This window comes from Balaenoptera borealis (assembly GCF_965194805.1).
Source record: "Balaenoptera borealis genome assembly, chromosome: X".
NCBI classification, from domain to species: domain Eukaryota; kingdom Metazoa; phylum Chordata; class Mammalia; order Artiodactyla; family Balaenopteridae; genus Balaenoptera; species Balaenoptera borealis.
Genome location: NC_138881.1, coordinates 15,645,124 through 15,672,457, shown reverse-complemented (window position 1 = coordinate 15,672,457; position 27,334 = coordinate 15,645,124). Strand labels below are relative to the sequence as shown.

At 38.4% G+C, this 27,334-nt stretch overlaps 1 protein-coding gene and 1 pseudogene across 2 annotated transcripts in view; one reads left to right on the top strand and one right to left on the bottom strand.

The window, feature by feature from the left end:
* Positions 1-27,334, bottom strand: part of CDKL5 (cyclin dependent kinase like 5) — a 188,907-nt gene that overhangs the window by 138,522 nt on the left and 23,051 nt on the right. The window lies entirely within an intron of this gene.
* Positions 1,326-20,896, top strand: LOC309620925 (cofilin-2 pseudogene; annotated as a pseudogene). The gene is made up of 3 exons (XR_014249867.1): positions 1,326-1,424; positions 19,262-20,313; positions 20,629-20,896. The product of XR_014249867.1 is annotated as a cofilin-2 pseudogene (transcript).

The following is a 27,334-nucleotide window of genomic DNA, read 5'->3' as shown; positions in this document are numbered from 1 at the left end:
TATAGCTCAGGGAACTCTACTCATTGTTCTGTGGTGACCTAAATGGGAAGGAAATCCAAAAAAAGAGGGGATATATGTATACGTATGGCTGATTCACTTTGCTGTAAAGCAGAAACTGACACAGCAGTGTAAAGCAACCATACTCGGGCTTCCCTGGTGGCGCAGTGGTTGAGAATCTGCCTGCCAATGCAGGGGACACGGGTTCGAGCCCTGGTCTGGGAAGATCCCACATGCCGCGGAGCAACTAGGCCCGTGAGCCACAACTACTGAGCCTGCGTGTCTGGAGCCTGTGCTCCGCAACAAGAGAGGCCACGATGGTGAGAGGCCCGCGCACCGCGATGAAGAGTGGACCCGCTCGCCGCAACTAGAGAAAGCCCTCGCACAGAAACGAAGACCCAACACAACCAAAAATAAATAAATTATTAACTAAAAAAAAAAAGCAACTATACTCCAATTTAATTAATTAATTAATTAATTAATTTTTAAAAATTTCAAACTGTGAAACATGTAGCTTGCCTCCCCACCCTTTACCCTTAGAATCCTTCCACAAGGTAAGAAATCCAGTCAATGTATCTCCTACCCAGTTACCTGATATTTCTCCTAGCACTGCCAACCCTACTAAACTCCCAGCCCTTCCTGAGAATCTGAGGGCCTCAAGGTTCAGATAGAAAAAGGGAACTAAACTGGGATCAGAGAAATTCAGAGTTCACACTAACACTGTACTATTTAAGATACACTATTGGTGTAAAAGGTTTTGAAAGCACTTGCATGAAAATGTATCAATTTTATCATGGTTTCTATGGGATAATTTGTTCTGATCTCCAAATTCTAAATAACTGAATTTAGAACAAACTTACAGAAGCTGGGAGCCACCTAGATTTTGCTGGGTTGATGTGGATCAGAAAATGTGGTCTAAGTTACTGTCCTCTATTCCAAAAAAACCAAAAAACAAAAACAAACAAAAAACGCCACCAACCAAACAAAAAACAAAACGCTGACTTTCAGATGGAAAGAAAGAGAAGGAACTGAAGGTCAAGACTGTTGAAGAACACCTACAGGCTTCAAATGAATTCAAGACCATTGGCCTAGATACGTTTCATACCTGAAATGCTTTAAGACTCTGGAGATGAGACTGCTGAATCTCAGTGGTCTTGGGAAAGCCATAGGGAAAAGAAGATGAGAACAAAGACTGGCCTAGAGCAAATGCAGTCACATTTTTTCAGAAAAGGTAAACCAGTACATTCTTTAAACTCCACACCTGAGAACTTAAAAGTAAGCAATCATTCAATAAATATGTCTTGAGAGTTAACTATATGCCAGGCACTATGAGAGTCACCGGGAATATATCGGTAAAGGAAAGACACAAAACCCCTTATCTCACGGAGTTTATCAAAGGATCACACAATAAGTGTAAAACTGCAAATGTAAGTGCTATGAAAAAGAGATATAAGGCTCTACAAGGGCTTGTACAGAGGTTTTCCACCTAATTAGGGAGCGTTGGCTTTTCCAGAGAAAGCTTTCAGTGGGCTGAGATCTGTAGGACAATTAGACATAAACTTACAGAGGAGGAGGGATGCACCAGGAGAAAACGATTTATGCAAAAGTTCCAGGTCAGGAGGGAACATGGCAAACACAAGAGACTCAAAGGTGGCAAGGGTTGGGTGGTTAATAACCCAGTACAAGGTGAGGCTGGAAAAACAGCAAGTTGTTTAAGTAGTTTTATCTTTATCATGAGACAGAGGGAACCACTGGAGGGTTTGAACAAGAATGGGAGATGGGTTCAGGGGGTGGTATGACAATCAGATGATTTGCATTTTTTTTTAATTTTTTTAAAAATTTATTATTTATTTATTTTTGGCTGTGTTGGGTCTTCGTTTCTGTGCAAGGGCTTTCTCTAGTTGCGGCAAGCGGGTGCCACTCTTCATCGCAATGCGCGGGCCTCTCACTGTGGCTCACGGGCCTAGTTGCTCCGCAGCATGTGGGATCCTTCCAGACCAGGGCTCAAACCCGTGTCCCCTGCATTGGCAGGCAGACTCTCAACCACTGCGCCACCAGGGAAGCCCAGATGATTTGCATTTTGAAAAGATCACACAAGCTACAGAGTAGAGAACGGCTCTGTGCCTGGAAGGGGAGCTATCAATTTGGGGGTTTAACAACTAGGAAGCCACTGCAACCACCCAGGTGAAAGGATAAGGGCGGGATGGACTAAATTGGTACACATGAAGAGAAATGGAAAGATTTAGGATATATTTGGAGGGGAAGCCAATACAGCTGGGGATGGATTAGAGATGGGAAGTGAGGGAAACAAATCAAAGATAACTTCTTGGTTTGGGGCTTGGGCTATGAGTAGATAGAGGTTGCTGCTTCTTGATGTGAGGAAAACTAAAAAAGGAGCAGGTTAAGGGAAGGGAAGAAATTCAGGATTCCATTTTAGGCATGTTAAGTTTGAGTTTACATATCCATAAAAATGAAAAAGGCAAAAACCAAAGGAAAAAGAGAAATTTAAAAATGAGGAAGAGAATCTGCAACTTACATCACAAAAAGAAAGAACCCTAAAACATAAAATGTTCCTATCGCTTGATAAGAGGGGTAAGAAACCCAATTTTTAAAATGGGCAAAGTGATACGAACAAATAGTTCACAGAAGAGGAAACAGAAATGGCTCTTAAACATATAAAAGGTTACTCAAGTTTACATATAATAAAAACTGAAGATTAAAACTACACTGAGATACAATTTTTCAGATTAGCAAAACCCAAAACTAACGTACCATGTTGATGAACGCATGAGGGAATTAAGCTTACTCATATATTGCTGGTGGGAATGTATATAGATAGATAGATAGATACAACTTTTTGGAGGCCAATTTGATATCTTTCAAAACTAAAAACAAACATATTCTAATGACACAGCAATTACATTCCTAGGAATTTATCCTCAGAAAACACTCTCTCTCTCTCACACACACACACACACACACACACACACACACACACACACACACACACACACACACACACACACGATAAGCATATGCTATTCACTGCAGCATTGTGTGTAAAAGCAAAAGAATGGAAACAACCTAAATATCAAGAGGGGCCTGATTAAATGAATTATGGTACATCCATTCAGTTATTTTAAGTTAGAAATGGAAGTGAAATACTCTAATATAGCATTTCACAAATTTGAATTTTCTCGATGATTTATTTTCCAATAAATCAAAACTAAACTTAAGATTATATTCTAATTAAATACCACTTATATCTGTTTTGTACACTGATTCTATATATGATATATTTGAAAGAGGAGGTTTATTGCTATTTTTTGAAGTTTGAAAAATTTACTAATTGAAAAAGATAAAAGTACACGGTAGAGGGACTTCCCTGGTGGCACAGTGGTTGAGAATCTGCCTGCCAATGCAGGGGACACGGGTTCAAGCCCTGGTCTGGGAAGATCCCACATGCCGTGGAGCAACTAGGCCTGTGCGCCACAACTACTGAGCCTGCGCTCTAGAGCCCGTGAACCACAACTACTGAGCCGGCGTGCCACAACTACCGAAGCCCGCGTGCCTAGAGCCCGTGCTCCGCAACAAGAGAAGCCACTGCAAGGAGAAGCCCGCTCACCACAACAGAGAGTAGCCCCCACTCACCGCAACTAGAGAAAGCCCGCGCGCAGCAACGAAGACCCAATGCAGCCAAAAATTAATTAATTAATTAATTAATTATTTTTTAAAAAGTACATGGTAGAGTTTATTGGTCCTGAAGACATCAAGCGATTTCAAACACTGTTAAATGATCTGGAAAATTCACAAATGCTGCTTCCAGGCTAAACAATGTTAATGCTGTCACAAACTGATGTTATCAAGTCTCCGGATTCGTGGTAGACTGAAAATTACATCAGAAAGACTCTAAATCCTGGGTTTCTCTCACCAAGGCAACGTATCAGCTTTATGGTTGGCCTTGACAACTTTCATTTCCTCAGTTAAAAAATAAGGATCCTCTGTTGGAAGTCCCACAGTTTCATTTCTAAACACTCAGAACCTCTCAAACTGAAAATGAGTGTCAAAATTCTCAATTAATAAATGTCAGTTAATAAAGGACCAGTATAAAATATATATAGCCTACCTTCTCTCTTTTCATTTCAGTTCCAAATCACTTACCAAGGTAAGTTTCAAGAGCAATTGAGTAAAATCATTTTAGAACAAGGGAAGGAATGGAGTGATTACCTTTCAGCCTATTTCAGAAAAACTACAAAACCAGAATAAGTGGAATACTGCTGGCCAAACATCTGGTGATTAAGCTATTCCTGGGAGGGTCACTTATTTCAAAGAGAAAGAACAAATAGTAACTAGACAGCAGCAACTTTGCAAGGCATGAAAAAGAAGTCTGGGATATTTTCCAAATGGGTTGGGAGGAAGTTATTTTTATTTACAGAGATATTTGTGTCCTATTTAAAATACAGAAGGAACTCAAAAAATAAGAATAAAAAAAAAAAATCAAGCTAAAGATCTTGTACTTCCCCAGCTGTTTGTCCTGCTAACTTTAGAAGGATAAGTAACACTACTTTGACCAAACAAAGAACAGTCAAAATTACAAGCAATTTTATCAAGGCCATTAATTGATGAAAGCATTCAATTAAGTTCAAGAGATTTGAACACATAACTAATAAATAATAAAAATTTAATATGTTAAAAGAAAAGAAAGATAGGTTCTTTCCCTCAAGGAAATTACAATTAAAAATAAAACAAAACAAAAGAAGATACGGTTAAGAGGACTTTTAGGCTATAGCTCTCTCCCACATACTAACTTAATATTAAGCTGAGCAGTCTCTTGAAGCTTTGGTTTGTTTCCATTTGTAAACTGAGGTTAAGTCACCCTGACACCAAATATGTGGCATCTTTTCCAACATCGAATCTCTAACACCTGGGCGTCCTACAATCTACTCTAACTACCCAGAGTTAACACCAGGCTCCGCAGGTTTAAGGGCTCAGTCCCACAGACTTCCCTCACTTTAGATGCCAGTCACAAGTCCCGGGTCCCCAGGGCACCTGCACTTCTGTCTGACTCGGCTAAAAAATTTGGGGGTTCCCACAAACCCTTCCTCAGGTTTGATAATTCCCTAGAATGACTCACAGAACTCAAGAAAATGCTTTACTTACCATTACTGGTTTATTATAAAGGATACAACTCAGGAACAGCCAAATCGAAGAGGTGCAATGGGCAAGTTACAGGGGGTGGAGGGAAGAGGAGCAAAGCTTCCATGACCTCCTAGGGTATATCACCTTCTCAGCACCTCCCAGCACTTCAATGTGTTCACCAACTCAGAACCTCCCCAAAGCCTGTTGTTTAGGGGTCTTCATGGAGGCTTTAGTACATAGGCATGACTGATTGAATCACTGGCCACTGGTAATTGAACTCAATCTCTGGCCCCCTCTTCTCCCCAGAGGTAGGGGATAGGGCAAGGGGGCTGAAAGTTCTAACCTTCTAATCATGGCTAGTCCTTCTGGTGACCAGGCCCCATCCTGGTGTCATCTAGGGGCCTCTGCCAGAAGTCATCCATTAGCATACAAAAGACACTCATCACTCAGGAGATTCATGTGACATCTTAAGACAAGAACAGAATATGAGACAGACAAAAGGGTAAAAGCATTCGAGGAAAAGTTCTTGCTAAAATAGGCCAAAAAAAAAAAAAAGAAACCAGAAAACAAGGAGTGTTTATAGAACCCAAGTCATTCAGCTTCTCTGAAATCTAGGGCACAGGTCCAGGAATGACAGGAACAAGGCAGGGACTAAATCATTAAAGGCCTTGTATGCCATGCAACAGGTATGTTTCCCTATATTTTAAGAAAGGATTCAACTGCTGCACAAGACATTTGAAGGCTACTGCCATAGACAACAGTAAATCAAGAGCAGCTTTTTAGATGAGTACCTATCAGTATTATGTTTCAGAAAAATCACCATGGAGGCAGGAAGAGGGTTAGGGCAGAGACACTAATCAGAAAGCTACTGATTGATGGAGGCCAGGCAGAAAATGATGAAAATCTCAACTAAAGCAGCAGTGAGGAGAGAAAGGTGGATAGATTTGAGATTTTTAGGAGGTGTACTCAAAAGACACAGTGCCAATTTAAAATAGTTGATGAATGAGTAATGGAGAAGTCTAGATGATTATAAAATTTCTGCCTTGACTACCGGGCATAACTGAAACTGGGAACATAGAGGAGCATATGGAAAACAATATTACATGATTGACAATTATGGGGTCATTTAATTGTCATTTATTATGGCAAGTTTTATACTGCAAAATGCAGAGATATCATGGATAGCTGAATGAATACAAAGTTGAACTTCAGGTCAACAGTAAGGAATATAAGTCATACAAATTGAGAATATAAGAATCTCAAGATTTAACTTAATTTCCAACTTAAGGCAGCTTCATCAAGAATATAACCTGCTCTATGGGTATTCTCAGGCTCCATTATGAAGTCACTTCTCAGATGAATACATTATAATCACATCCTTTTAGAATCCTTAGAAAAGATGCCTTGGAAAGAGATGAGTTCATGTAATCATGGCATTTCATCTACCCAAAGCCAAAAACTTTGGAATCTTTCGGACCAAAGATTCTCAAACTATTTAGAATAATAGTCTAGTTTTTTTTTTAATCCCATGTAAATTATATTGTAAAATACAGTAAAAATGTTAAATTGCTATAAAAGTTTCTAAACTCTTAATTCACTTTTAAAATATTTTTATACAAAAATACTTAATATGTTTAAGACTCAATATTTTAAGTGTTAAAAGCACCCTGACAGGGACTTCCCCGGTGGTCCAGTGGTTAAGACTCCTTGCTCCCAAAGCAGACGGCCCTGGTTCTATCCCTCATAGGGGAACTAAGATCCCGCATGCCGGAGGCGCAGCCAAAAAATAAATAAATAAATAATGAATTTTAAAAAAAGAAAGAAAGAAAGTGTATTTTAAAACAAAAATGCCCTGACAATTCATAGTCCAGACAGGGATCCACTGACTCCTACAGAAAGAAACAAATTTTAAAACACATAACCATTATTTATAGTAAAAGACCATGACTTATTCTTTTTAGACTAAAGTTGTTATATCATTTTACTATCAAAAATTGTTAATTTCTTACTGCCTACCAAAATTCCAAATTTCTAAGGCAATGATGTCAAGGAAAATAGCCAAAGACATCTCTTTCACTCATTCATTCATTTGCTCACTCACTTATTCATTCAACAAATACCTACTGAACACCTATTAAGTAGGTTAGGGATCATCTCATCTGACCTTATTTTACAGAGGGGAAAATTTAGGCTCATAGTAGTTATGTTACTTAATCTGAAATTAACTATAACCTTCGGCAATTGCTTTCCTGTGAATTTAACTATAATTTTTGACAAGCACCCACTCTTCCACTATAAGAATCCTTGGCTCCAAAGCAACTACACCTACTAATCAACACCTAGAACATGCCTTTTCACTTTCCCATTTCTATGCCTTTGTTCCAATCATTTCCCCACCCCTGCCCCCAGTCTTTGCCAACTGAAATATTAGCCATCATTTTTTTTAAAATCAAGTAAATTATAACTTCCTCTCTGTTCAGCCTAGCTAGAAGTTATTCTCTATAAACTCTGCGTTCTTTTTTAGTTAAGATTAACTAACAGATTCCCATGATAAAAATTCAAAAAGCCAGTCTATAAATTCTTACATACAGCACTTACATGACATTCATTACATACTTATTTAAACATTTATTGTTTGCATACACATCTATTTCCCTTAGATAAAACATAATTTCCTGGAAACTAGATACCATATCTCCACTATATCCTGTATCAGCATTTCAACTCTATTCTGCCTATCAACTGAGAGAGAATAATGATCCACATTTCTAAAAGAAAGATACAGGGATAAACAACTCTAACAATTCTTAAATAATTAAGAATTGACTACGCATATTTACAACAGTAACTGACAGAGAATGAACTTGTAAACAATATTACTGTCAATTACTATCTGTATGTGGATTAGCCACAGTTTTTAATTCCATACATATGATACCTAAAGCCCTCTGAAATACAAACTACCATCTTCTTCTTCAGGGAATCAGAGAATCTTAAAAGCTAGAATAAACCATACCCATTCATTATAGGAATGAGGAAACAAAGCTTATATCAAAGTCTCCTAACCAGCTTCTGAGGAGGAGCTCTGCTCTAGCCTGACTGAAGGGCCCTCTCCCCATTCACAACAGAGTAGGTGGGAAAACTAGACAACTTCCTGGTTACCATGGTGCCTGCTCTTCAGTGTGGTATCATCATTTTCCTTGAAATAACTCCCACTTTACTTAATCATAGACACAGGATTCAATATTTTAAAGAAACCCATGCACATCCTGAATTTAAATACTGTCTATTGAGACTTCCCTGGTGGCGCAATGGTTAAGAATCCGCCTGCCAATGCAGGGGACACGGGTTCGATCCCTGGTCCGGGAAGATCCCACATGCCTGGAGCAACTGAGCCCGTGCGCCACAGCTACCGAGCCTGCACCCTAGAGCCCGCGAGCCACAACTACTGAGCCCGCACACTTAGAGCCTGTGCTCCGCAACAAGAAAAGCCACCGCAGTGAGAAGCCTGTGCACCGCAATGAAGAGTAGCCCCTGCTCCCCGCAACTAGAGAAAGCTTGAGCACAGCAACGAAGACCCAACGCAGCCATAAATAAATAAATAAATAAATTTATATTTAAAAATTGTCTATTATCTATTCTGAATAATGCAAACATATGCATGACTGTTAACATAAGCTAACATATCCTAATAATTTTAAAAATCAAAAGTGAATTTTCTTTTAGTTTCTACACTTATAATATGTCCTTCTTAGAAGATGAAATAACGTTATTTCAATAATCCAAGACTAATTAAGATGATGAACAATCAGGCCGAGTGTACTGCTTGTTGGCACAAACCCTTCCTCTACCTGGACCTTTCTATCTATTCTTCTGAGAATACTAACACACCTGGGTGTCAACCTTTATTAATTATGTGACCATGAGCAAGTTATTTAACCTCTTTAAGTCTCTTTTCTCATTCACTAAGAGGGACTAATACTACCTACTTATAGGTGAGGATTCAAGGTTATGTAAGTAGAGCCTCTGATGCGCAGTAGCCATGTAATAAAAAAACAACTATTATTAGTAATTAAATAATAAGATTCATTTAACACAATAGATGACAGAAATAAGAAGGCTAATATCTCAAGAAAGTGGGATTTATCATCTCAGTTATGAGCCTGTGCTTAAAGAAATTCCCCAAATGAGACAAGTAAGTTATGTCAAGACCCATAAGGAATAACAGATTCATGAAATGTCATTAGCATTTTAAGAGCAATATTTTTATTAAAGTAAATAAAACATTTTTAAAGCAAGCAATATTTTAGTCTTGCCAGTTCTGATGACAATTAAATTACCTGCAAAGCACTGTTATTTTATTAAGTTGAAACAATATCACTGGAAAATTTTCTACTCAGCCTAAACAATTTAGAACTATGCTAAATCTAGAACCACTTCTAAAATTTCATTGCACTATCAACATTATTGATAATTTACAGAGTCTTGTAAGCAAAGAAACCTTCAACTTACTTTATAAAGTAAATCATCTTCTGTTGTACCAAGACAAACAACAAGAACTGACAAATCAAAGAGCCATCTATAAGCAGAATTGCTGAGGTATATTTGTAAAGCACTTATTTGATGTGGAGGAAAGCAAATACACTTCAATTACCTTTAGCCCTATCAGATTTCATGAAAGAAACCACAGAAACAAGACACACACAAAGTACAGTCAGAGGACTACAAATGGGAAGTATTCTTCCTGAGCTATGGAAAATAAAATGAGGCTTCATTTTCAAAAGATAAAATACAGAGAGAAGAGGTGAGTCGCTGAGTCTAAACTCCAAAGAAAAGTGTTATCAATTAATTACTATCAAAGAATAAAGAAAACATGATGGAGGCAAGTGAAGATTATTATTTAGAACTAGGCGAAGGGATAAACTGGAAGACAGGGATTAACACATACACACTACTATATATAAAATAGATAACTAATAAGGACCTACTGTATAGCACAGGGAACTCTACTCAATACTCTGTAATGGCCTATCTGGGAAAAGAACCTAAGAGTGGATATGTGTATATGTATGACTGATTCACTTTTCTGTAGAGCAGAAACTAACACAACATTGTAAATCAACTATACTACAATAAAAATTAATTTAAAAAAATATTCTAAGACTATGTCTGAGAGGTACATCTAACTCTCCAGAATACTTCAGTCATTATCAGTGAATGTTCTTAAAAGAAATTAGAAGAGATTCTCCAACTCTAGAGAAGAAAAAAAGGAAAATTAAATGGGAAATAGACAAATGAACCCCCACCCCATTACCGACTGTAGGAAGGAGATAAATGAAAACGATTTTCAGCACTTTCTATCTTTCATCATGTCCTTACTCCCCTACCCTGTCAGATCATCCATTAAAAAAAAAAATCAACTAGAAAGTGTTACACATGCACTGCAGAGACAGAAAGCAGACCTGGAGCACAAAGGATGTAGTGGGAGTCTGAGAACAGCAGACTACTTAATTTTGCTGGCTGAATGTATCAACCTAGCTGACAAATTTTTGAGGCTCTGTATTTCAAAGAGCCTAGACATTCTCAAATTAAAATCTCTTGCAAAAGGTCATCTCCTTTTATTCACCATTACTAGAATGGAGTATGAACATTTCAGAAAGTCAGCAGAAAGTCTTATGGCATACTCGGTTATTTTTAATCCCAAATCCACCAAAGACTATGTAGTTATTCATATTTAAATTTTGAAATAAATAAATAAATAAATAAGGAACTTCCCTGGTGGTCCAGTGGTTAAGAATCCACCTTCCAATGCAGGGGACGCGGGTTCGATCCCTGGTCAGGGAGCTAAGATCCCACACGTCATGGGGCAACTAAGCCCACGCGCCTCAACTAGAGAGCCCGCAAGCAGCAACTACAGAGCCCACATGCTCTGGAGCCCGCGTGCCACAACGAAGAGCCCACGTGCCACAACGAAGAGCCCACGCGCTGCCACAATGAAAGATCCCGCATGCCGCAACTAAGACCCGACGCAGCCAAAAATAAATAAATAAATAAATATTTTTTAAAAATAAATTTTGTACCTGTTTTCCTCTCCAAAATTTGAATATTTTCTGACCTGTAATTAATTTATTGGGATTGTAAAACTTTAATAACAAAGAGAAAAATCAGTAAATAAGGTACAGAGAAACTATAATAAAATACATTAGGAAAAGGCCATGGTGTTAATAAGAAAAAGAAGAAAAGTTATTCAAAGTACAGCATTTTAAATCCTCAAGTGATAATAGCATATGAACAGTTCCTCAGTAAATACCATAAGGAAATGGAAATCTTGAGGCTCAAAGTATTATAACATCCTCATCATCTACTGATGAGATGAATCTGAAAGAGCAGCCCAAAATGGGAAGCACAATGCACTGGATCATTCTATTGTAAACTTGGTCCACCTGGGAACTGTGTTTCCCAGAATTTCCTTCCCTGTACAGTATACCGAGTTAGAGATGGCCAAACTCTTGGAAGGTCTTTACGATAAGACATGGTGAGAATAAATGCAGAGGTGCCTGGGGCAGGTTTCAGCTTGTCCTCAACTCTCCTCTTATCCCCTCTGTGTCCAGCTCTTCTTCTTCACCTGATCAACAGTGGCCTAAGACCCAACAACAGATGCCTGACTCTGGGCTTTGTACCCAGGGAAGCAACAGCTACACAGAGGCAACAGCCTTCCACAGACCTCTCCAGGATCATCCTCTTTGCATTCTCACTTTGATGTCTGTATACACTTGCTTCTTAAAATTTTCCCACTAAGTTCTGACTTACACGCCTGTACCAGTAATTCAGGAGGCTCTATTAGTGACTATTTTTCTGATCCTTCTGCTTCCTGATTTTCACATTCCCAGCAACTCCTACAATCTGTATACAGTCTGAGTACTATAATAAATCCCTTATTCAATAACACTCACAGCGGTTCAATTTCTCATACTGAATCCTGAGCAATATACTCAAAATTCAGCAATTAATTTGTAATCCAGCAGTACTGACAGAATGGACTGAATGACTGAAAGCCATTTCCCTGTTAATACTAAGCTGAATTTTTCCTGAGATAACCAGGTACACTTCATCCATTTACTTCTATAAGTGGGAAATGTTCTCTGCTTTCTATCAAGTGATTCCTAAAAAAGACTGCTCAATTACTTTCATCTTTAATTATTTTCCTACATATAGCACATAAAAATATATATTAAATAATCCAAATTATAGTATTTGTTTATTCCAAGTTGTTTTAATAAGTGTTAATGTTTCAGTTTATTTAAGTGTTGTTTTAATCAATTTGTCATCTGGGGACTTGCTAAGAGAAGAGACAAACGGACTAAAAATTAATTATTTTTAAGAAGTCTTCTGTGAATTGGGCCCATGAATTCTAATTATAAAATTATAAAAATACAAAACTTATCAAGTAGTCACTAGAAACATCTTCCCCCAAAAAAGAAACAAATATATACTAAGCACTCAAGGCCTGAACTAGATACTAGTAAGTCTGATTCAACAATATATATATTTTTTAAAGTCACGTTTTCTAAAGATTCCCCAAGCTCTATTTGGAACTTAACCTTAACAGCCTAACATACATTTTTATACAGCTTTTATAAATTATCAACTATTTCTTTCATGACTATGACATTAAGATATCCTATAGTTAGCCTACCACATTCAAGGGCATAAAAACAACTCACAATTGAGAAGATATACTGCCATAAGGAAGAACTATAATTAAATACCAGATTCAGGTACCGATCTCTAAAGTGCTCCCTGTGACTGAGAAAAATTACTATATATGAAAACCCAGCTTTATAAGTAGCTAAAATATGCATGGAGTGGAGAGGGAAAGATCAGGAAATATTATTCATGCTAATAAATGAACCTTTGTTTTACAAAAGGAGTCACCTCATAACTTATTTGAAAGGAAGATCCTTAAGGAGTGTTTAAAATTATTCCATCTAGAAAAACTCTCAGAAACAGACTATTTTACAAGATAGTGTTATTCTATAAAAACACATTAAAAACTGTAAAAGCTAGCATTTGTGTTTACTTAAGGCCCACCGTTGGGCTTCTACCCACAAAATGGTATAGAATTTATATTTTGGGTGGAAAGGATTTCTTTAGCCCCCTGTATAAATTTCCAACTCAAGAAAGGCACATACAACTAATAAAATGACTCAGTAAAACACCACTGGGAAAATAAATAAGTAGCATTTTACTCTATGTGGCTTTCTACAGAATCCTAAAACATTTACTATAAAGATAAATTTTACTTACAGTGTCAATACATTTTGAAAAGAATACAGACCATTCTGAATTATTAAGGTCACAATTTTTTTTAACTTAAATCAGTCTCACACCCCATCCATTTGCTGTTTATAATTACAGCTATTTTTTTAAGATAGAAAACTGCAACTTGAATTCAAATATATCATGCTCTAAAATTAGAACAAGATTTTCCTCTAAACTTGATCTTTTTTAAGAATTTTTTTTTTTAAGGCATTGTTTACTTTGTTTTTATTTATTTATTTTTGGCTGTGTTGGGTCTTCGTTTCTCTGCGAGGGCTTTCTCTAGTTGTGGCAAGCGGGGGCCACTCTTCATCGCGGTGCGCGGGCCTCTCACCATCGCGGCCCCTCCCGTTGCGGGGCACAGGCTCCAGACGCGCAGGCTCAGTAATTGTGGCTCACGGGCCTAGTTGCTCCGTGGCATGTGGGATCTTCCCAGACCAGGGCTCGAACCCGTGTGCCCTGCATTGGCAGGCAGATTCTCAACCACTGCGCCACCAGGGAAGCCCTAAACTTGATCTTTTAAAAATTGTAATCTAGAGGAATAATAAAATTATTTTACCTGCTAGATTGGTTAAAGACACTAATATTTTTAATGAGCACATTTGAGTCATCACTTGCAATAGTTTCTAAAAGTTTTCTAAAGTCTAATGACAATTTGCACACATACCACGTTAACTGAACACCCATCACGCGTAAAGTGTTGTGAAAGGGGGGGTGGTGGTGGTGAGGATTTCATTCCACGACAGTAATTACAGCTGCAGCTTCTGTTTGCCCATCCCCATAATTCCCAAAATAGTCAATAGAGCCCTTGCTTGTCATAATTGCCTCTTGCTGGTCCATCACTACAGCTCCATTTTGCTACCACTGAAATTCCACAACCAGGATGGCACAGACTCCCCTGTGGAGAGGAGCCTGCAGAGGTTGTCTGTTTTAAGCTGCAATCACTTTTTCCTGAGACTCCTCAGCATCTGTTGGCTACCTCACTGACAGTAGCCCACAGACTCCTCCAGTTCAGAGAGGCACGCATGACATTGCCAGAGGACAAGCTGCAACAAGACTCTGATCCCTCAGCTGCAACCCACCAAGTTACTAGTCAACTTGGAATTTTCCTCCATGAAACACTATCTGACACTTCCCCACACTGACACTCATACGCCACTTCTCTCCCCACGCAGTTCTGAGAGTTCTTCCTGCAATTCGTCTCTATTGGCACCACATGGCATTACCCTGGCAAGCCAATGCCCTCTGCAAAGTGGAGAGCTCCCTGGGCTACCTGGGGTGGGTGGCTTCTAGGAATGATGCTTAAGACAGCACATGAGAGGTACGCTGTGGCTTCACTAGTGACTCCACTACTTTGAGGAATTATTTAAACTACTGATAAGCTTTCATACATAAGTCCTTGGGATACACATTAAGAGTTCTCACCACTAAAACGAAATTTTAAAGGTTTAAAATAAAGATTTTTATAAGATCTGTTTATATAGCCTTTAGGGACATTAATGATGTCTCAAAAGATACTAGTACCTTTCTCTGGGCTTCATGGCTGTTGAAGTACCCAGAGATTTGGGTTTAAATTCAAAGGCAAATCAAAAATAAGAATGGAATACAGTTTGAACTTTTTATTTAAGAAAAATTTCTGCTTCCAGTAAAGCTGCCTGCGTAATTCAGGCAAACCGTTCCACTGCAAACAAGTAGAAAGCTGGACAAAAATATGACAACTGGGAATGAAGGGAAAAAACTATTATTCAGACTGTACATATAGAAAATCCAAAATAAGCTATAAACTATCAGAAAAAAATCAGTTTATCAAAACTGAGGGATACAAAAGATAATATCTAGAAATCAACTGTATTTCTATATACCAGCAATAAAGTTAGAAAATGAATTTTTAATACCATTTACAATACCATCAAAAAATATCAAATTCCTATCAAAAACAGAAAGAAAAGTGGTAAACCTCTACACAGAAAGCTAAAGAAAACAGTATTTTTAAAAATTAAAGGACACCTAATAAGTGAAGGGATGTTCCATTTTCTTGAGATTTAACATTGTAAAGATGTCAATTCTATCCAAATTGATCTAGAGATCCAATAGAATCCCAAGCAATTCTAACAAGTTTTTAAATGGAAATTTGTAGGCTGGTTCAAAAATGTATAAAGAAATGCAAATGGCCAAGGAAAACAAGACACCTCGAAGAATAACAAAAAGACTTTCTCTCCAGATATCAGGACTTATTACGAAGCACAGTCATTAAGACAATGTATAAGACAAAGAGATGAAAGGAAAGAACAGAAAGCACAGAAATATCATACATGAAATGGATGCTTTTTGTACAATAATGTTGTCACTGCAGACCAGTGAGGAAAGTTTGATCTTTGCAATAAATGGTACTAAGACATTTGGATATGCATAAAGGAAAACAAAATTAAAATTGACCTCTAACTCATACCATATACAACATTAATTTCAGATGGATTATAGACCTCAATGTAAAAGTCAAAACAATAAAGCTCCTAAAAGATAATGTAGGAGAATATCTCTTTGTGCATACAAGCACCAACCAATAAGGACAGATAAACTAGACACAGAGTAAATCACATGTTACACACACACACATTTTTTTAAATGGTCAGTGCATGGTGATAATAAAAAGCAGACCAACTTTTAGTCAGTAGTTACATGGATTTTAAATTCTCTATAGAAAATGCACTGTGGACTGTCTGAACCCGGGGCAGAACACACCCATTTCTCCTAGCCCTTGATACACTACTAACTTTGGCCGGCGGGGGGGGGGGGGTGTCAGTGTTTACGGGTTCACCTGGGTCAAGTTACATAAGTGTTGGCTTTGTGACAATTCACTGATGTCTTGTATACCTTAAGTGTTTATCATGCTTCACTATAAAATAGTTTAAAAAGTCAATGGATTGCAAATGGCAAAATTTCTTTCTTTTTTATGGCTGAGTAATATTCCTCTGTGTGTGTCTGTGTGTCTCTGTGTGTGTGTGTGTGTATCACATCTTTATCCATTCATCTGTTAATGGACACTTAGGTTGCTTACATCTTGGCTATTGTAAATAATGCTGTTATGAACACTGAGGTACATGTATCTTTTTGAATTAGTGTTTTCATTTTCTTTGGACGTATACCCAGGAGTGGAATTGCTGGATCATATGGTAGTTCTATTTTTAGGTTTTTTGTTACTTTTGTTTTAGTTTTTTTGTTATTTGTGGTCTTTTTGATGATAGCCATTCTGACAGGTGTGAGGTGATATCTCATTGTGGTTTCGATTTGCATTTCTCTGATGATTAGTGATGAAAAGCATCTTTTCATGTGCTTGTTGACCATCTCTATGTCTTCTTTGGAAAAATGTCTATTCAGGTCTTCTGCCCATTTTTTAATCATAGTGCTTGGGGTTTTTTGATATTGAGTTATATGAGCTGTTTATATATTGTGGATATTAATCTCTTATTGGTAATATCATTTGCAAATATTTTCTCCCATTCAGTAGGTTGTTTTTTTGTTTTGTGGATGGAAATTTTACCATTTGCAACAACATAGATGGACCTGGAGAGTATTATGCTTACTGAAATAAGTCAGAGCAAGACAAATACTGTATGTTATCACTTATATGTGGAATCTAAAAAAAAAATAGAACTAGTGAGTATAACAAAAAAGAAACAGCCTCACAGATATAGAGAACAAATTAGAAGTTACCAGTAGGAAGAAGGAAGGGGAAGGGGCAAGACAGGGGTAGGGAATTAAGAGGTATGAACAACTATGTATAAAATAAGCAACAAGGATATATTGTACAGCACAGAGAATATAGCCAATATTTTATAATAACTATAAATGGATATAACCTATAAAATTTTTGAATCACTGTATGCTGTACACCTGAAACTAATATAATATTGTAAATCAATTATACCTCAATTTTTTTAATTAAAAAAATTTAAAAGAAAAAAGTCAATGAATGAGTATGTACACCTCTTAATTTACAAAATAATAATAAAAAAAGAGACAAAAGTTGAATACCCTTAATGTGTTAGTGTGGTATTGTGACAAGAATAAGAAATACATACTTGGTCTTTGTTCCACTGTTTCTGGCACAGCACTCCTAAAACTCTTGGAATTTCCTAAGGGATGAAAGCAACAAAGGTGTCTCTTGTTATGGTAATGAGGTGACTTAGAAAGCCCCTAGGTAACCTAAGGGTGGGGGTGGCTTGCCAGTGGAGACAACCACATGATCGAGGGTTGGAACTTTCAGTCCTACCGCCACCCTACCTCTGGGGAGGGGGGAGGGGCTGGAGAATGAGTTCAATCATCAGTGGCCAATGATCTAATCAATCATGCTACCTAATGAAGACCCCATAAAAACCCAAAGGGACAGGGTTCGGAGAGCTTCCGGGTTGATGAACATGTGGAGATTTGGTCAGAGTGGCAGTCTCAGAGAGGGCATGGAAGCTCCACGTCCCCTCCCTTCCCCCATACCTTGCCCTATGCATCTCTTCCATTTGGCGGGTCCCTGAATTATATCCTTTTATAATAAACTGCTAATCTAGGAAGTAAAATGTTTCTCTGAGTTCTGTGAGCCGCTCTAGGAAATTAATCTAACACAAGGAGGGGTCATTAGAACCTCCAATCTGCAGCCAGCCAGTCAGAAGCCCAGGTGATCACCTGGACATGTGACTGGCATCTGAAAGGAGGGGCAGTCCTTTAGGACTGAGCCCTTAACTTGTGGGATCTGATGCTATCTCCAGATAGTGTCAAAATTGAGTTGAATTGTAGGACATCCAGCTGATGATGGAGGATTGCTTGGTGGTATGGGAAACACACACACACACACACACACACACACACACACACACACACACACACGAATTAGATGCAGAATCCTAGTTGATGATCAGAAGTGGAATTGGTCCCAGAATTGTAGTAGCATCTTACAAATCAGTATAATGTAAACACTCAAAGAGAAAACAGAAAAAGAACAGATATAAACCGACCTTTCACAAAAGAAATACAACTGTCTAATAAATCGATGAAAGCCTGTTCAATCTCACTAGTCATCAATTAAGTAAAAAAAAAAAGAGAGAGCGAAATCTCTTTTAACCTATCAGGCTGGTAATGATTAAGTAACTGACAAATATCTAGTGCTCTTTCTTGGGAAAATGTGAACTCACATTCACAGTAGGTAGAAATATAAAGGTTTCTGGGAAGTAATCTGGCAATAGGTATCAACATTTTAAATGTATGAGTACCATTTGATTCAAAAATCCATCCTACTTCTAGAGATTTATGCTAAGGAGACCATCAGACAAATGGACAAAGATGGATACTGCAAAGGCTGTATACTGCAGTGCTATTCATAATAATCAACAACAAAAAAACACCTAGCATTAGTCAATGTAGGATTGATAAAGTAAACGATATCACATCATATAAATGGAAAATCATACCACTACTAAAATTATTTAACTATATTCAGTGATACAGAAAAATGGCCATAATATTTTAAGTAAAAAAAAAAAAATCATACTATAGAACATGGTATATTCTGTCAATGAAAAAAACCTTTTTCACAAAACTAAGAAATGAGCAAACTGTATTCCACATCTCTGCTTGTCGCTTAAGAAATTCACTGGTAGCTAGCTGCCTATTTAAAAAGAGAATTCTGGAACTTGCTATTGGCCTATGTATGAGACCATTTTATGTCCAATATTAATTGGTTCTTATAAGACACGAGAATAACCTTGTTATTCTAATAAAAGACACAACGTTTCACCTTTTTCGTCTTAAAATATAGTTGGGGAGCAGCCGCCGCCTCTTGGGCCGCACTCCCGGCCGCCCCTCCTTCTCCTCGCAGTGCCACACCGCCGGAGGCCGAGCGGCCTCAGCCGCGGGCACTATAGCTTCTGGAGTTACAGTGAATGATGAAGTCATCAACGTTTTTAATGATGTGAAAGTAAGGAAATCTTCTACACAAGAGGAGATCAAAAAAACAAAGAAAGCAGTTCTCTTCTGTTTAAGCGATGACAAAAGACAAATAATTGTAGAGGAAGCAAAGCAGATCTTGGGCTCCTGAAAGTGCACCTTTAAAAAGCAAGATGATTTATGCTAGTCCTAAAGATGCCATTAAAAAGAAATTTACAGGTATTAAACATGAGTAGCAAGTAAATGGCTTGGATGATATAAAGGACCATTCAACACTTGGAGAGAAATTGGAAGGCAAGGTAGTAGTTTCACTTGAAGGAAAACCCTTATAAAATGACAGTCAAGTGCCATCTGGATCTTAAGGAGCTTCCATTTCTCCAGCTCAGTCAATTGGAATAGTATTAGGTTTTGTTTTTTTTCCTTCCTCTTCCCACTGGGTCCTTCCAACACAATGAATGAAGGAAATATCATTCATGTAAGCAGACTATCAAGAGATTGCCATTAGACTGTTTAATACTGTTACTTTTATGTAGAACCCAAGGAACGCCTTCCCATCATATTTTAGCCAAAACAACTGGTTATGCCTCCCTTGCAGCAAGCACTACAATGAATGTGACTGTCAATGTGAATAGCTTAGAACACTACAAAGGGTTAAGCTAATTGAATGCCTTGAAAGTATTATCCACTGGTGAGATGGTAAACTTTATTCAGTATTATTTATAGTTGCACTTGACTGAAGTTCTGTGAGGCTTGAGCATTCGTACACCTCACCTGCCTTGGCAAGCCTATTTTTTGTGACATAGCAGCACGGATATAACACTATGCATTGAAAGCATTTTTTTTGTAGAGTTTAACCCCCTACCCCAAAAGGAATGCCAATTAAGTTGTGTTAACTGTGTCATCAACTTATCCTAGTACCTCAGTGTTCATTCCCATACCTGCGTATCTTTTTTTTTTTTTTAATAAATTTATTTTATTTATTTATTTTTGGCGGCGTTGGGTCTTCGTTGCTGCATGCGGGCTTTCTCTACTTGCGGTGAGCGGGGGCTACTCTTTGTTGCAGTGCACAGGCTTCTCATTGCGGTGGCTTCTCTTGTTGCCGAGCACGGGCTCTAGGCATGCGGGCTTCAGTAGTTGTGTCACAGGGGCTCAACAGTTGTGGTGCACGGGCTTAGTTGCTCTGCGGCATGTGGGATCTTCCCAGACCAGGGCTCGAACCTGTGTCCCCTGCACTGGCAGGCGGATTCTTAACCACTGCGCATCTTCTTAAAAGAAATAGCTGTTATTAATGCCTTTTTGTTTTCCATTGAGTGCACACTACTGAATAAGTGTAGGAGTTTTATGTTTACCATGTAAGTCTTCCAACACTAAAGATATTTTGAATATCAGTCATGATGGCAATTTCTGTATAAAAGAGCCTTAAATGGAACATTGTTTTTGAGATCAAACTCTCCACCCTCACAAAAATGGCCACGTTGCAATAAAAATTGTGGCATATTACAAAAAGAAAAAATATATATATATATTTATATATATATACACACACACACACACATACACACACACAGTTAGTTGGGGTTCTTCTCCCTAGACTAATGTTGGCATACCAGACATCTGAGACTGTTTTGCGCCAGATTTCCTCTGTAATAAATGATATGGACAGGACTTTTGATGACCATGTGAAATGAAACTGCACTCTTTAACAATTAGCTGCTTATATAAACCTTTTGTTTCTCAAATATAAAATTCATCAATTTCCAAACACACACTGACCTGGGTACACTCATGTGTGTAACACTGACAGGTGTTCAAGATCAATTTACCTAAGGAATTCTGTTTTTAGGATTGTATAATTCTATGTATAAAACACTGAGTTTAAATACGCAAATGGATACTCAGATATTTAAATAGAAAAATGTATTGCTTTTCACTGGAAGGTGAGATTCGAAATGATTTTGCTTTTGCCCTCACCTTCCCTTATGGTGTTTCTTACACTGAGCCTGTATCATTCTGGGGAAGAAGCTATTCTTATTTTTAGAAAAAATTACCTTCCCCCATATCCCACTTCCCATACCATGTGGCATCTCTACCCTCTGCCCACACTGTGTCAGAAGGCACCACCATGCTCTCCCAACACCAGGTTCAAAGCCTCAGCTTATTCTGAGGCAGTTACCTTTGTCTGGACACTTACCCAGGTGGCTGTCAAGGCTTATCCAGCCACATTGCTCCTTGGCAGCGGTTTCCTTTCATTTCCCAAGGCTACTCCTCCCCTAATTTACTTCACCACTTTCAATTATCTTTTAGTTTTAATTCACCCTATAAAAGTCTGTCAACTCACTCTTCCTAAAGTAAGCCCCCAGAAGGTCCCTTTCTTAACTGAAATGGTTCCCTGGGGGGGGCCCCTACATACTCCTACTCTAGTATTCAAGGTCTCTATTGTAATCCTGTCTTTTTGTTCTCATCACTGCTTTTCTTAAACCCTTACTCTTCAAGTAAAGGGCAATTGACTTTTCTCTGACCAAGCAAGTGTAGGCCAGTGGTTCTCAAACTTCAGCACATCACAACCACCGGGAGGGCTTGTTAAAACCCAGATTTCTGGGATCAACTCCCAGAGTTTCCGGTTCAGTAGGTCTGGAGTGGCGCCCAATAATTTGCATTTCTAACAGGTTTCCAGGTGATGCTGATGCTGCTGGTCTGGGACCACACTCTGAGAACCACTTGGTATAGATTATATTGATACTTTCCCGCTCCATGACTCCATCAAGCAATTCCCTTCCCCTGGCATACACAACCACCACAGCTGACATCCTTTCATTGATTGACTTCATACAGCAACCCCTCTACATGAAGTCATATATGAGTGTCTTCCCCTCTCTGCAACCCAAATAGGATGTGATATGCTGTGATACAGAAGCCCCACAGCCCTTTATTTGTAATTCTAGTGACAATATATTTGGTTTTGTATCATTATATGCGTCTCCATATCAATTAGACTAGGATTATGGGAGACTTATTGGCCTTTGGATATGGAGATGCCTAGAAAAGAACTTTGCAGGTACCAAGAACTCAGTTTGATAAATATCATATATTAATGCATATATGTGGAATCTAGAAAAATGGTACAGATGAACCGGTTTGCAAGGCAGAAATAGAGACACAGATGTAGAGAACAAATGTATGCACACCAAGGGGGGGGAAAGCAGGGGGGGGCAGGGGTCGTGCTGGGATGAATTGGGAGATTGGGATTGACATATATACACTAATATGTATGAAATTGATAACTAATAAAAACAAACAAAAAAAAGAACTCAGTTTGAAACTTGCTGAATTTAACTAGTAGCATTTCAAGTGGGTCTTGTTTTTCATTCTGCTACACACTTCACACTGTAAGCCCTCAAACAGTAGCTAGTGATATCAATGACATGCAAAGAACACAAGTTCCCATGGCAAAAGGCAACTGGAACACAGCACTCAACACAGTCAAGTTACAAAGGCAGGAACCAAAAGGAAGAGGAAGGGTGAAGGAGAAAGAAGAAGGAAGATGAAGGAGGAAGAAGGAAGAAAATCCTGCTATTTGCAACAACTTGGATGAACCTGAAGGGCATTATGCTAAGTGAAATAAACCGAGAAGGACAAACACTGTATGCTATCACTTATATGTGAAATCTTAAAAAGGAAGGAGGAAGAAGAAAAAAGAAGGCTAAAGCCTGGGAGGAAATCCAGTAGCTGTACTTTCTAGGCCTCTTCCCCTTGGAGGTGAGCAGCCTATGGAAAAGGAGTGTAATAGGTCTGTGTTACAGTAGCACCCAGCACAGAGAAGGGTTCGACATACAGAGTCTCGACAGTACCAGACTGGGTCTCTCTCTGCCCCACCAGTATTCTAAGAACAAGGGACTGGATCTGTAATATTTATATTTCCAGCACCTACACAGTGCTTAGAATGTAATACACCCTCAATATTTGTTTTTTTAATTGGCATGAGAGTGGAAAGAATGGTGTGGCTATGAATAACACTTTGAGGACAGAAGCAGCAGAACTTGCTAACCAGAATGTGGAATTAAAGGAAGAACTCTAGTACTATGAACAGAAAAAGCAAAGTCTGGAAGAGGGGCTGAGTTTGGGGAAAGAAGTTTAAAAGAAAGGTATGTGGCACTTACTACTCACAAAACTATATACTAGATACTTTAAGAACTGCAAAGGTGCAAATTGCTCTCAGAAGTTACAGTCCAGTAGGGGGAATGTATGTATACAACTACAGTGGGAAAAAAAAAAGAGAGAGAGAGAGAGAAATGCTGTAAAAGGGACGCTGATGAAGTGTTGTGGATGTGTAGAAGAGAGAAAAGCATACTTCCAGAAGCTCAGGGTTAGGGTTAAAACAATAAAGCATTACCACAAGGACAGAAAGAGGAAGGTGGCCAAAGGCAGAATGTTAAAGAAAACAAAGATACTGCAGAGGGAGGAGACTAGAAATGGGAGTAGGAAGACTGGGAGTGTGTGACAGAAAAGAAGGGAAGACAGTTTGAAGGAGATCCAGACTATCAAATGCCATAAAGTAGTAAATACGTGCCAAAAAGCCCTAATTGTTGTTACCATCCACAGCCCAGTTCAGGTTCTATCTACTCTCAAACCGCTCAGATTCCTCCAGGCTCCAATTAATTTTGCCTCTCCATAAATTCCCATTGTGCTATTAGGATACATGTGCACAGACAAGAACCATGTATTATTATTTTTTAATTGAAGTATAGTTGATTCCCAATGTTGTGTTAGTTTCTGGTGTATAACAAAGTGATTCAGTTATACATATATATAATAGTTTGCATTTGCTAATCCCAAACTCCCAATTCATCCCTCCCCCACGGCAACCACAAGTTTGTTCTCTATGTCTGTGAGTCTGTTTCTGTTTCATAGATAGGTTCATTTGTGTCATATTTTAGATTCCACATATAAGTGATATCATGCAGTATTTGTCTTTCTGACTTACTTCACTTAGTATGATAATCTCTAGGTCCATCCATGTTGCTGCAAATGGCATTATTTCATTCTTTTTTATGGCTGAGTAGTATTCCATTGTATATATGTACACCACATCTTCTTTATCCATTCATCTGTCAATGGACATTTGGTTGTTTCCATGTCTTGGCTATTGTAAATAGCGCTGCTATGAACATAGGTGTGCATGTATCTTTTTGAGTTATAGTTTTGTCCAGATATATGCCCAGAAGTAGGATTGCTGAATCATATGGTAATTCTATTTTTAGTTTTTTAAGGAACCTCCATACTGTTCTCCACGGTGGCTGCACCAACTTACATTCCCCCCAACAGTGCAGGAGGGTTCCCTTTTCTCCACATCCTCTCCAGCAAGAACCATGTATTATTAAACTCAGTACCTTTGTAGCCATAACACAGTATCTTGGACACATAGAATATAATACACTCAACTGAATATAACTATACTAAAATCTTTTCCGGACTTTATTTATAGATAATGATGGCTTACTTTCTATGGCACATCAGTGAAAACCACATCTCAGGGAGATTGGGTTGTATCATCTGTTTAAATGGCCACAACTTCTCTTTTATTCAATTTGTTGGGCACCAACTATGGATCAGACATGCTGTACAGAAGCTCATTGCAGGAAGAGCTTATAGAAGAGAACAGGTAGGTGAATTAACCACATGTGAGAAATGCAAAAAGGTATATGTGAGGTGTTTTAAAGGCCCAGAAGAGGTAGAAACTACCTATGTCTAGGAAAAGGGGGAAACTACTTGGGGAAGAGGCTTCACGGCAATCTTATTTGAACAGAGTGATTTTCTCCAAGCACTCTGAGTAATTCAGTTATCTCTGTTATATTGTAAAAAAAAAAAAAGCATGTTATTGATGGAAAATGGACTTTTTGAAAAGTATGAAAGGCACTACAAAAGTTCATTTGCTCTGTGCACTCAAGCCCTATTGGCCTCCAGCATGTCACTTAACAGACCTAACAGTTACCAACTCCTCATTACCTTTGTAAAACAGACCAGCTGATGCCTACAGTACAAAATGTTTCTGGCTAATAGGTAACTGTTTAGTTCAGCTTCACACTTCTGCTCCCTTAAATTGAGCTGCATGCCTGGCATCCAGAAGTCACTTGCACTTCTTCCCCAAAACTACTGATATTTGTCCACTCCTCTTGTGGTAACCATGATATGGTTTTCAACTAAACAGTACGTAAGCCAATTAAAAGAAGGTTATATATAGTTCTGTGAAAATTAGGTTGGATGCTATGGCAAGATTCAATAAAAATGATGTCACTTTAAAAATGTGGCTGTCAAATTAGATCTGAGTTAGAAAATATTAAAAGGAGGAAAAAATCTGCTAAAATCTATAATCCTGCACTAAATGGTTTCATAAATTGTCTAAATTATTGCTCCACTTTCAAGAAATCAAAACTGGACCTACTGCACAGACAGGACGCATTCCTACAAGAGAGATGACACAGAACTTCAGTCAGCTGATCCATACTCAAAAAAAAGCCTTGGCCCTACATCAAAATACTGGCAAGGAAACATGCTTTATGGCAAAATATTTCTATTGTATGTGCATTCTTATCACTCAGAACTTTAATAATTTTTAAAATTAACTTTCCAATAATTGACTTCAATCCACCAAATAAGGGGGTTCCCACCAGAAACACCTTGCCAACACTTACTAAAGTCTCTGTACAAAGGCCACCTCTTTCAGAAAACCCCAGGAGTATTAACTGCCTCTTCAAAATAGCCTCAACTGGTGCTAGACTGCTATTGGTTTGAACCTCAAACCACTTTTAAAAACCAAATTCGTTATGGATAATGAAAATTCTATTAACATTTTTTCTTTTGATCTTGATGTTCAAAAAGTAAAACTAAATGACCTCAGTAAATTACTGCAGAGATAGATCTTACAAAGATAACATATGAGAGAAATGGTAGTTGTCCAAAAGGATCTGTGAAAATTCAAGGTAAACAATTTAAGGAAAGATAGCATTTCTACCTTGGTGGAGGAGAAATAAGTAAGAAATAAGTCAACGTATTTGAAAACAAACTAAAGAGGAAAATATAAATATGAACCAATATTAACAAAAATCCAAGTATCACAAATGCTAGACTGGTTCTGAAAAGGAGAATGATATTTGCAACTCGATTTTAACATTAATGAAACATCAACTATGTAATCACCCAATGCCACGTTTTGTTATGTATAAAGGAATCATTCAGGGACTTCCCTGGTGGTCCAGTGGTAAAGAATCCGCCTTCCAATGCAGGGGACGTGGGTTGGATCCCTGGTCTGGGAACTAAGATCCCACATGCCGCGGGGCAACTAAGCCCACGTGCCACCGCACGCCACAACTACTGAGCTCGCACGCCTCAACTAGAGAGCCCGCATGCCACAAACTACAGAGCCCACGCACTCTAGAGACCACGTGCCCTGGAGCACACGCGCCACAACCAGAGAAGAAAAAACCCGCATGCCACAACTAGAGAGAAACCCGAGCGTCGCAACTAGAGAGATGGCCACGCACCACAACTAAGAGCCCACCCGCCACAACAAAAAGATCCCGCATGCCACAACTAAGACCCAATGCAGCCAAATAAATAAATAGATAAAAATTTTAAAAATAAAGGAATCATTCATGAAACCAGGAAGTACATATCATAGTCTTCGTTCTTAAAGTAGTGTTAAATTAATGAAACAAGGAGGCTATTAGACTGAGATGGCTCTAATGCCTTGGTGGCCTCTGTAGGCAAAATCTAAGCCTGTAAATGCCTCAAGTTTATGAAATCAAAACCTAGGGACAGGGGCTTCCCTGGTGGCGCAGTGGTTGAGAATCTGCCTGCCAATGCAGGGGACACGGGTTCGAGCCCTGGTCTGGGAAGATCCCACATGCCACGGAGCAACTGGGCCCGTGAGCCACAACTACTGAGCCTG